At 45.8% G+C, this 10,419-nt stretch overlaps 1 long non-coding RNA gene across 1 annotated transcript; it reads left to right on the forward strand.

The window, feature by feature from the left end:
* Positions 1-232: 232 nt before the first annotated feature.
* On the forward strand, positions 233-1,364 carry LOC141568520 (uncharacterized). The gene is made up of 2 exons (XR_012491675.2): positions 233-760; positions 1,141-1,364. It is a non-coding gene; the product is annotated as an uncharacterized LOC141568520 (long non-coding RNA).
* Positions 1,365-10,419: the final 9,055 nt, after the last annotated feature.

A 10,419-nucleotide genomic window follows, 5' to 3' on the forward strand; every position in this document is an offset into this window, starting at 1 on the left:
TTGTGACATTGCTATCAACTTTTGCTGATAGGGGCTGTAGAAACTGCAACTCTGGTCTTGATTGGGAAAAGGCACGGGGGGCTGGAGAGGGGAAGGGAGGAAATGAACCAAAGACAGGAAGAAGCTTTGCATTAGGGCCCCACGTTTCTCGCCGCGCTGATAATTCTGGGCCAACAGCTGGTAGCTTTAAAAGGAGTTTTGTTTCCAGCTCATTAGGAACAGTCCATTGGTTTAACTGCAAGGCTGGCTCCCCATCTGATGCCCATGTAAGCAGATTGCAAACGCTTTTTTTGCCAGAGTTGCTATTTTGGCAGGCAGCAATTTGTGGGCCCACCAGGAAACCAGGTTCCGTGTGAAAATAGAGCTTCCCCCTGGCCTCTTGTAGTCAGGAAGCAGCAGTAGCTGCCTTTCATTCCATGCTGCTCCTGGTGTAGAAAACAAGACCCCCAAATGGCGAGTGCTATGGGGTGGGGTGAGAAAAGGTACTGCCAGGGCTGTGTGCTATTTGCAGACCCAAGAGAAGTGGGAGGAATAACGTCCTGGTCGTGCTGTCGTGTAAAATGAGGCGAACCCTCCCTGCCTCCCGTAGTGACTGTTGGGATTACATGAGCGGTCCCTACATAAGAGTGACGGCACATCGAACGTTATTGGTAAATCTCAATTCCCTTCCTCCTCCCCTGCGGACCCCAGAAGACAGATCCCTGCAGACTGATCTCCCTCCACTAGATCAGGATAAAAAGAGGGTTCTTCTCTGCGAAAGGTAAGCCCTGGAAGGGGGAGGGGATAGAGAGAAGAAATCCATCAGGGAGAAACACGGAGGGGAGGGGTCTGTGGAGTCCTCACACCGCCAGGGCCAGTCAGCTGAACCCCACACTAAGGATGCGAAGCAGAGCTGGGAGTTGCAGCTGCCACAGCTGTTCCCAGCCCATGCTCGTGGTTCTCCTGCCCACCACTGGTTAGCCCGCCTCTCCCTCCTCCTGAAGGTGAGCTCACAGTGAAACCACGTGGCAGTCTCGGAAGGTCAAGCACACACAGCTGCCAGGTGTGGAAATCACAAGTCACACAGAGCCTGCCAGGTGGGCTGGGCTGCAGGGAGGGCTGCTCATGTTTCTGACCTCTCAATTCTGCTCTTCCTTTCAGAAAAAAACCCAGTACATAGAAGGTTTCACACGTCCTGGGTGATTTTGATCGCAAATAGCAGAACCTGACCTCATTTAGCAAAAGGAGAAATTTGTTCCTCCCAGAATCCAATGATGCGTGGAACAGCCAAACTCAGGAGGGGCACGGATGCGGCCCCAACAGGAGACTCAGACGATGGATGTCTGACTATCATCATTTGCCTCTTCATGTCTGCCTGTCTCATTGCAGCTGCAGTCTGGCTTTCTGGAAACATCACCGGCAATGGCTTTCCCCCTGGGACAGCGTCTGACCTCGACTTTTTCAAATCCCAGTTAAAAGTTCCTGGGGAAGAAGTGCATTGGTTCAGGAGGAGTTAGGGCCCCGTCCCTGGGTCAGTTAACTGTGGCCAGTGGGGACACGTCATGCAGGAATCGGGACCCTCTTGCCTTGTTAGCACAGCTGACAGCATGTCAGGGAGACAATTCTACGGATGTCCATGACTCGTATCTCATGTGACGTCCTGGATACTTAGGTGCTAGTGGCCACCCTAGGAGCTGATGTCACTGTCACCTTTCCAGCAGGGTACATACGACCCACATGTGAGGGTCTTCCTCAGGGGGAAGGGAGGTGTGACGCTCTCCCAGGAGAGCAGCACGGTCCTCCTTGGGTACCACACGTCCACTTACTCCCGTGTTTCATCCTTCCCTGCTTGTCTACCCCTTCCCTGTGGTGAGAGGTGTCTCTGCAGGTTCTTCTTGCAGAGTGAGCAGGGGAGCAGACGGGGTGCTTATGTTTCAGACATTTTGGCTGGCAGTGCTTTTCCCATCCTTCCTTTCTTCACTTACCTTTGGTCTTGCCTTGTGTAAAAACATTTCCCCCAGGTGTACACACCCATCCTGCCTCTGAGGGCGCAGGGGACGTTTATTGGAATGACCCTGGGGCCCCTCACGTGACCCAGCGAGGCTATGGGAAGGGCAGAGGCAGGGCAGCTGGCGGGCTCCAGAGTGGTTCATGCACTTAGATTCTACGGCACGTCCAGAACCCGATTTAGCGTGGATGTCTCTGACCTCCATGGCCCTCAGGGCCACGGGTCACATTCCCAGGAGGACTGGTTGGCCCCAGTTTGGATGAATGGATCCGTTTTGTGCCCTAAATCAACCAGCTAGGGACATACGGGGAATAGGGACAGAGTCCCAGAGAGCAGTTTCCAGGCTCACGGCCTGATGTGGAAAGGTGCTGGCTTGGTTATTAGATGGCCATAAGCTGTCACTAGTTGGCCATTAACCACTAATATAACTGCCGTGGCTAGGCTAGCAGGACGGTTGGCAGAGAAGCGGACGGCGGATTGCGGCTAGCAAGTGTGGTTAGCAAGTGGATTGTGGATTGCGGATCGTGTGGATCCTACTTCCTGTGTCTTCCCCGGCCTCCAGTGAGACTGGGGTGCAGGAAGACCCCTCGTTGGGGGGCTGGCGGATGTTTGCTTTTGTGTCTCGACCAGCCGCCATCGAGAATATAGTGGTATAACTCCCCTATCTATGGCTCCGTTGGTGTTCTTTTTTGGCCTCACCACATTCTGTGAGACCAGAGACCCTGCATTACACAGGATATGTCATACACCTGGAAGGGATCATTTTTTAACGTTCCCCCCAACAGTTATTTTCAGTAATAATCATGAAATAAAACTAAATAATAATAATAATAATGCCAGAAAAGAAGCACTGTGAGAAAAAAATTTATTAAACTTTGTATATACAGTCATACCAATAAAATGTAAATTAAAAAGATAAAAAATAAAATAACTTGTAGTATAATGAAAGAAAAAAAGTGACGAAATAATTTTATGACATTAATTATGTTTTTGGAAAAAAGGAAAATCTGCTTATAATTGCATATAAATCTTGATCTGTCACTGGTAATGAATAATAACATTTCAGTTTTTGTTTTCAAGCTGTGACTTTTGCAAACTTATAAATAATTTTATCAAAATTAATCTTTGCATATTCTTGTTCATTAGGCACTATAATATGTCCATCTGTCTTTTGCTCATAGTTGACTGAACAACACTTTTTCATTTTAATTAAAAGAATTGTTTTCATACAAAGTAACATATAAATAAATAGGAAAAGTTTTAAACATAAGGATAAATTTCGTGGAGAGTCACAAAAATCCCATTTCACAGTAAATTCAAGGAATTGCAATACTGTTCACGTCTTTGTGTCTTAGGTATTAATTTTAGTAGCTTTCAAATTTGACATAGTTGAAAAATTTCTAGCAAAATAGAAAAGTTGTCAAACATCTCCATCATTTTAGTTAAATCTCCCAAAGTTTTTGTTTTACAGAAATCAGAGTTAGTGTTTGAATGATAGCAAACATTAACATTACTTGACTTCATTGCTTTATCTCAAGTGTTCAGTGCTTGCTGATAACGTCCAAGGCATTCAAACACTGCCCTTCTCATTTCTTCTGTAAGACCAGCATGTTGTGTCCTGGCTCCTGGCAGTCACAAAATGACAATTAAAATACTTCAAGGTCTCTTCATTTTTGTTACCCTGTGCCATTCGTTATCCCTTATTCTGAATCTACAGTTTAGATACAGGAGTTTGTAGCATTACAGGGGTTGGGCACATGAAGTGAGATGGAATGATTCCTAACTGTTAGGAATTTATGTGAAACAAACTGGTGTGGCTAAGTATGTATATTGGGGCGTGACTGTGTAACTGGGAGTTCTCCAAATGACATTCCGTGGAGAATGCAAGTTATAAAGGGTAAGCAATAAAAAAAAAAGTGCTAATTTGAAGCTTACACACACATTATTACAACACAACAGTAATGTAGCAATTGTTTAGCTCTTAGAGCAACAAAAGATTTTTTTCAGGATGGAGGACTTATCTCTGACATTATTGAGAATTGCCAGCACCTGGTGATAATAAAAAGCAGATTGACTTCTCGTTGGTTTTATTATTGCTTTTAAATTCTCTACAGACTTCCTTGTTGCCGGAACCCAGAACATATTTCTCCCCTTGCCCCCATTGGCAAACCACTACATCCAGCTACTGTGCTGGTGGTGAATATTGGGGGGGTGTGGGAGGTTTACGTGATAGAGATAAAGACTTCGGGGGCCCCCTCCCCTGAGTTTTAGGGGCTGTAGTTAGGGAAGGAGGCACTGTTGTGACTCTGGCAGCTGCCCCATGTGGTGTCTATTACATTCTCCTTAGTTGCTTAGCGCGCATACACACACAAACACACAATATACTTCATCCCACAGGCCCAAGCTGCTCCTGCCCAACGTGCTCTGACATGCCCACATCGTACAACCACAAACGCAATGGGCTGTGATGCAAAGTTACTCCATCAGCTTCTGCAGCATCCAAGGCGATATCAGGCAGCCGTGTTCTCTGAGCCTAGATAGCCAAGTGGTTCATTCCTTCTCTAATGATATTAAGATCCCATCTGATATTCACCAGACTATGGACTTCTTAGCAAATGAAGGCAGTAATAACACACCCTCTCCCCAAGGTCTAAGCGAACACAATGTCTCTCATCATAACAGTATTCCTTAGCCAGTCTCTGTGTCTAACTTCTTTCGTCTCGACATTAATTCTACATAACCCCCTCCAGACCACGCTGAGTTCAAATGCTTGCCATAAAGTGGGTGCCACGAGCAGTGGGATTTGAAGACTTAGGCTGGTCAGTTCCTCTGCTTCCTCCCATATGTCACAATTTCCATTGCCAGGGTTCTCCTTTACCCTGATCATGTTGTATGAAACCTAACTGAGTTCATCCATGGTAGGGGCGGTCTAATTCAAAAGCCTGAAACGTCAGGGTCTGAACCTGGTTTTAGTGATTTTCGGCCAATAGCTAGTGGGATCCTCTTAAGACTTTGGCTTTGAATGTATGCCTATAGGGAAGGCCTCTGGGACTCAGTGTGCTGTTCTCTTTCATGAGGCTATCCCAGTGCACTCAGAACATTGCTGTCAGAAAAAAACAAAACAAAACAAAAACCACCCACACAAAACTATAAGAGGAAATCACATTGTAGGCCAACACAGTCCAAATAGTCCTGTTGCTAACCCAGCTCTACGTTTCTCTGTCCCCAGACATTTTCCTTGAAACTCGCTCTTCTTAGAATAACACAGGCAGACTGAGAGTAGTTTATAGTCTGCCTGTTAATAAAGCCAGCCCATTCCCAAGAGGAAGCAAAAGGCTGAGGCTCTGGAGACAGTGTCTGGGCTCAAAGCTCACGTCACTACCTCCTAGCTGTGTTCTCTCGGTCCCTCAGTTGTCTGTCTGTAAATGGAGATAATAACAGGTCCTATCTTAGACGGTTATTAGGAATTAAAAGAGCGCCTGGCACATAATAAGTACTCAATAAATCTTAGTTCTCATTATTTTTATTGGGCACCTGATTATTGGGTATTCACGATGGGCTAGTCACTGTGTGTGTGTGTGTGTGTGTGTGTGTGTGTGTACACAAGGTGTTTATATAGACGCCCACACATTATGTAATATTTCTTTGTTCGTCAAGGTAGGCATACAGTCTGTTTTGTCTATGGCTGGTTCTTTGTATCTGGAACAATGCCTTGGCATCGTAGGCATTTCAAGACATTATTTGAGTAAATGAATGTTTAGGGAAATCCCTAAACATACACGTATGTGCACCCCCCCCACACACACACACATATCTATATGCACACACATGAAATTATACACAATCCAATTTCAGGAAATATTTTAGTGTACAAATCCTGAGGTTTCAAGAGAAGAGGTTAGCACAGCAGCTTTGAAGGACTCAAAGAGAAGAGAAGGGAGTGGGAAGATGTCTGAGTGAAGAGATAATGCAGAGGGAACAAGAGCAGAAGTCGCCAGGGATGCCCTGGGAAGTTGGACTGTCAGAGCCTTGGTGCTGATTGGCTGACCGAGGTCACATCCACCCCTGACTCCAGTTGGCCGGGAGAGGCTGCCCGGGGCTCTTACAGGGTCTCCTCCAGGGTGGGTTTCCAGGTTTCCAGCACTTCCTCTGGACCATGTGTCTAGTGAAACAGTAGTTGCTTCCCTCTGGACAGCCCAAAGTTGCTTTTCTATTTAGGTCAGTTTGCTCAGTTTTCCAGAGCTCGGGGGATTGCTTTTGATGACAATTCCTGGACATGTTAAGTCCTGTGCTGAGTCATTGCTGAAGAACTTGCCTGCAAAGGAATCTGAGACTCCACTGATGGAGGCAGCAGGCTGCAACTTTATAGCTTTAGCAGCAGGCTCAAACTAACAGCGCTGAGTTTGAGGCTGCTGGGTGCTTAGCCTGGGGGAGGGAACCCCGGGTCTTCCTAACAGATGAGCCGCCCACTTGCGATCTGGTGCAGATCTTTCTCCAGGTGTTTTTCCTGAGAGTCACAGGCTGCCATCGTCTTCAGCTAGGGTGCTTGACAGTCCTGCTCAGCTTCCCCTGGAGTCCCAGGAAAGCAGACCCCCCACTCTGTTGCCTGTCTACTTCTCCATCCTGATCTCTCTGGATACAATCTAAGCATGAGTGCTCAAATCAAAGAATGTGAGGGGCTGGTATGGATCACTTCTGTGCTATCTGCTCTCTAGAGAAACAACAGGGATCCACATACTCATAAAATGTAGCTTAACAATCACACACTAAGCCACAAAGCCTTAATAATGTTAGTCCTCCTCATTCAGGGTTTCTTGAGGCTTAGGGGTATTCAGTGTAATTCCATTAGTTTGGCAAATTGATGATGTGGATAGAAAGCTCTTTATCCACCTAAAGAGTAAAATATTTTAGCAGCAAGCTTTCATGCAACAGCAATAAAGAAGCAAATTACAAATGGTTTTGCCGAGTTAGAAATGGTGGGCCTTCAAAATGAGCTTATTCATTTAAGCATTCAATCATCAAAACTATAGTGAGTAGGGTGGCTGGTTAGTTCAGTTGGTTAGAGCACGGTGCTCTTAACAACAAGGTTGCCGGTTCGATCCCCACATAGGCCTCTGTGAGCTGCGCCCTCCACAACTAGATTGAAACAACTACTTGACTTGGACCTGATGGGTCCTGGAAAAACACACTTAAAATAAATAAAAGTTTTTAAAAAACAAAATATAGTGAGAACTTGCTATGTGGAAGCCTGCTCGGCAAGTGGGAGATACTGAGACAAATTAAGAGGGAATGGATATTGACTTTGCTGAGCATAGTATTGGGTGCCTCCCCAACCTTTGCATTTTACCTGTGCAACAAATTTGTGAAGTAAATATGACAAAGACTGACACCTGTCCCCCTATATCCATTCTTAGCCACTTTCTCTTAGTAACAGAACAATCCCCTCCCAGAATTTTAGCAGTGTATGTGACTTCCCAGGTATTCCTGAGTAGGATGATGGAAAAATCTGATACTTGGTGATGGTCAACATTTCTAAGCTTCCCTTGCAGCTAGGTGTGGTCATGTGACTAAATTCTAGTCGGTGGGATTTGCATGAAAGTGATACGTGCAACTCTGAGGTGAAGCCCTTACTAAGGGAGCTATTTCCTCTCTCCTCTATCTTCTTGGGAACTGGAAAGAGATGTGGTTGTGGGGCTGGTGAGTAAGCTTTTGCTCATCTGGGTAATGTTAGAGCCATGAGGCAAAAAGAACCTGGGTTCCTTGCTGTCCTCAGAGAACTGTCTCCTACCTGTCTTCAACCTCCTGCCCACACATGGGTCATTACATGAAAGAACAATAAACTCCTATTTTATTTGAGTCTTTCTATTTGGGGGGGGGGGGGGTTTGTCTCTAATTCACTATATTAGAACTATAAAAACATAAGCTCAGTTTTTACAGTTCTAATATAGTGGATATGAAATCTATCCTAATAATGAAAAGATGAAGAAGTTAAGCAAATTTCCTAAAATCACCAAGGTACTATATGGCAGCCCCAGGTCTGATATGTTCTGCTACCACATGCCATCGTCTCTAAAATGAGCAGAGGGACTAACCTATGAAATCCCTGGGTTTCTCAAGGAAAGCAGTTGTACTAGAGAGATTTTAGTAGCTTGTCTCGCAAAAAACTTAACAGAAAAGGGGAGCGTCTACCATTCACTGAATACCTGCTGTATGCCAGTTACCCTAACGGGCACCTTATCTATGGTAGTGCAGTGAAGATACAGATGTTGCTTTCCAAATATGCACAATCGAAGACGACCTATACTAACACGACAATAAGTTCCACACAAGAAAGAGCAAAATAGTGCTAAGTGAGTGCAGAGGAAGGCGAGTGTGTATCTGGCTGTGTAGGATCAGGAACAACTCCAAGAAGGAGGTGGCACTGTGCGTGGGTCTGGCAGAGTCGCTAGGATTTGTGGGAAAGAGCATTGCAAGCAGAGAGAGAGCATCCTGAGAAAAAAACCAAGAAACACTAGAAAGAGTCCCTCAGCGTGGTGGGAATGGAAGCTCCGTAAGGGGTGACAATGACATGTGGGCTGGACCAGATCAGGGAGGGCCTCAAAGGGCAGGACAGAGTTCAAACCTCATGCTTAGGGTCGAAGGACGCCTGTAGAGTTCTGAATAAGATGGTGGAAAAATCATCGGTTCAGAGTTGGTGGACATTTACTAAGCCAGTATGGGCCCCAGGTGCTGGATGAAGACAAAGGTTTCTGTAATGTGGATGACATCATTGTGGAGGAGGACAGACAGGAAGCTGGGAGGCCAGCTAAGAGGCTAACTAGGGAAGCAGCAGCAGGAGAGAAGGGGCGGGACGGATGTCAGAGATGTGGTGAAGGCAGGACTGACAACACTTGGCAGCCTCCTGGGAGTGGGAGGTCAGGGAGAGAGAGGAACCCAAGATAACTTGGAGGTTTGTTTTCGTCTAGAAGCCTGAAGGGAAGAAAATAAAGATAATTCTGACCAGCTTGTTTCTTAATTAACACAGTGAAGGAGACGTTCCACCATGTTCTCCAAAGATCTCCTTTTCCCGAGGGACTAGTTTACAGTTCGGTAAGAAAGAAAGGCACAGTCGTAGCACATTTCGCGTCTCTGAAGATGAAAGTAATGGTGGAGAATTTGGATTAATGAGCCTCAAAGTCTACGCTTTTGAAGACGAGAATTCCTGCTTTGCCTGGCAGCTGTCATGGCTGAGAAGACCACGCACAATATAACCCAAACCCTGGTGGGACTCTGGTTGACCTTTTTTTTAACTGCCAGAGAAGTTTTTAATCTAAACCGATCCAAAGTTTGAAAATACTGTGAGGAATCTTAGGAATTTCAGTAATCAGTGAACAGGCTATCTATATGTCCATATACAGGCTTCATAGCACACACTCAGAGAGCTTCTCCACGTGAGAAATTACGAGAAGTTCATCATTCTCCTTCTGTCTGGCTTCCTCTTTCTTTGCCTTTCTCTCTCATACGTTCCATTGTCTTGTGGAACGGGACACTCACAGGTAGTTGGGAAGGGTTCAACTCTGACAGCAAAGCAACATCAGAGTTAGAGGCAAATGTTTAACCCATCATGTTGAAACACGGGCTAGCGACTGAAGACTTTTAGGCTGAAAGAGCCAAATATTCTGCATTCCTGAGAAATCTAATCAGTTTCTCATTCTGGTGAATATTTTCACAGCGAACTTCGCCGCCACAAACCAAGTGGGTGTCCTTTTTTAACTGTTGATTTATCACGAAAAGATTTGAACTGGGACACCGAAAGAAAATAGTTTGCATCTTTGTATTTAAAAAAAAAAAAGAAAAAAAAATCTGTCCATGGAAAAGGAGCCAGGGCCCAGCTTCCAAGCTTCCAATGTGGGGAATATTCTCTTGGAGGCGTCATAAAGCGAAGTCCACACACTTCATTTCCTGTTCTTTCACAGATTCTGTGGGGCCACCGTTATTCTGTTCTGCTTCAGGAAGCTCAGCGGTACCACCTCATCCTGTAAGGCAGCTTGTCTTCTTGCTAAGCCTTGTCAATCAAATGCAAGATCGTCCCCTCTCTCCCTGCCTCACAGTCCACTCTCCTGCAGCTTTGATCTGGTCAGATTAGCACCTGGCCCACTGCAGCACGTGCGTCCACTGAGCCTGCTCTGGTTGATTTGTGTCCCCTCTCATGCTTCCTCCACTGTCCTACGTCTTGACTCCTGCATCTGAGCTATGGTCAGACTGGAGCTGGGTCTCAGCTTTGCTTAGCGGGGGACCCACTGGAGCTGTCAGCTCTTCTACGGGTTAAGGTAGGGTGGGCACTGGGGCAGGAAGCAATGGGCTTCTTTTCTTTGGCCTCATTACTCATCTAACAATCACTAGTTTACACCTTCTACTCTACTGTTTCTCCTTATATAGAATTTAGAGTTCAT

Source organism: Rhinolophus sinicus, chromosome 7, assembly GCF_057876585.1.
Source record: "Rhinolophus sinicus isolate RSI-liver-muscle chromosome 7, RSI-T2T, whole genome shotgun sequence".
Classification (NCBI taxonomy): Eukaryota; Metazoa; Chordata; class Mammalia; order Chiroptera; family Rhinolophidae; genus Rhinolophus; species Rhinolophus sinicus.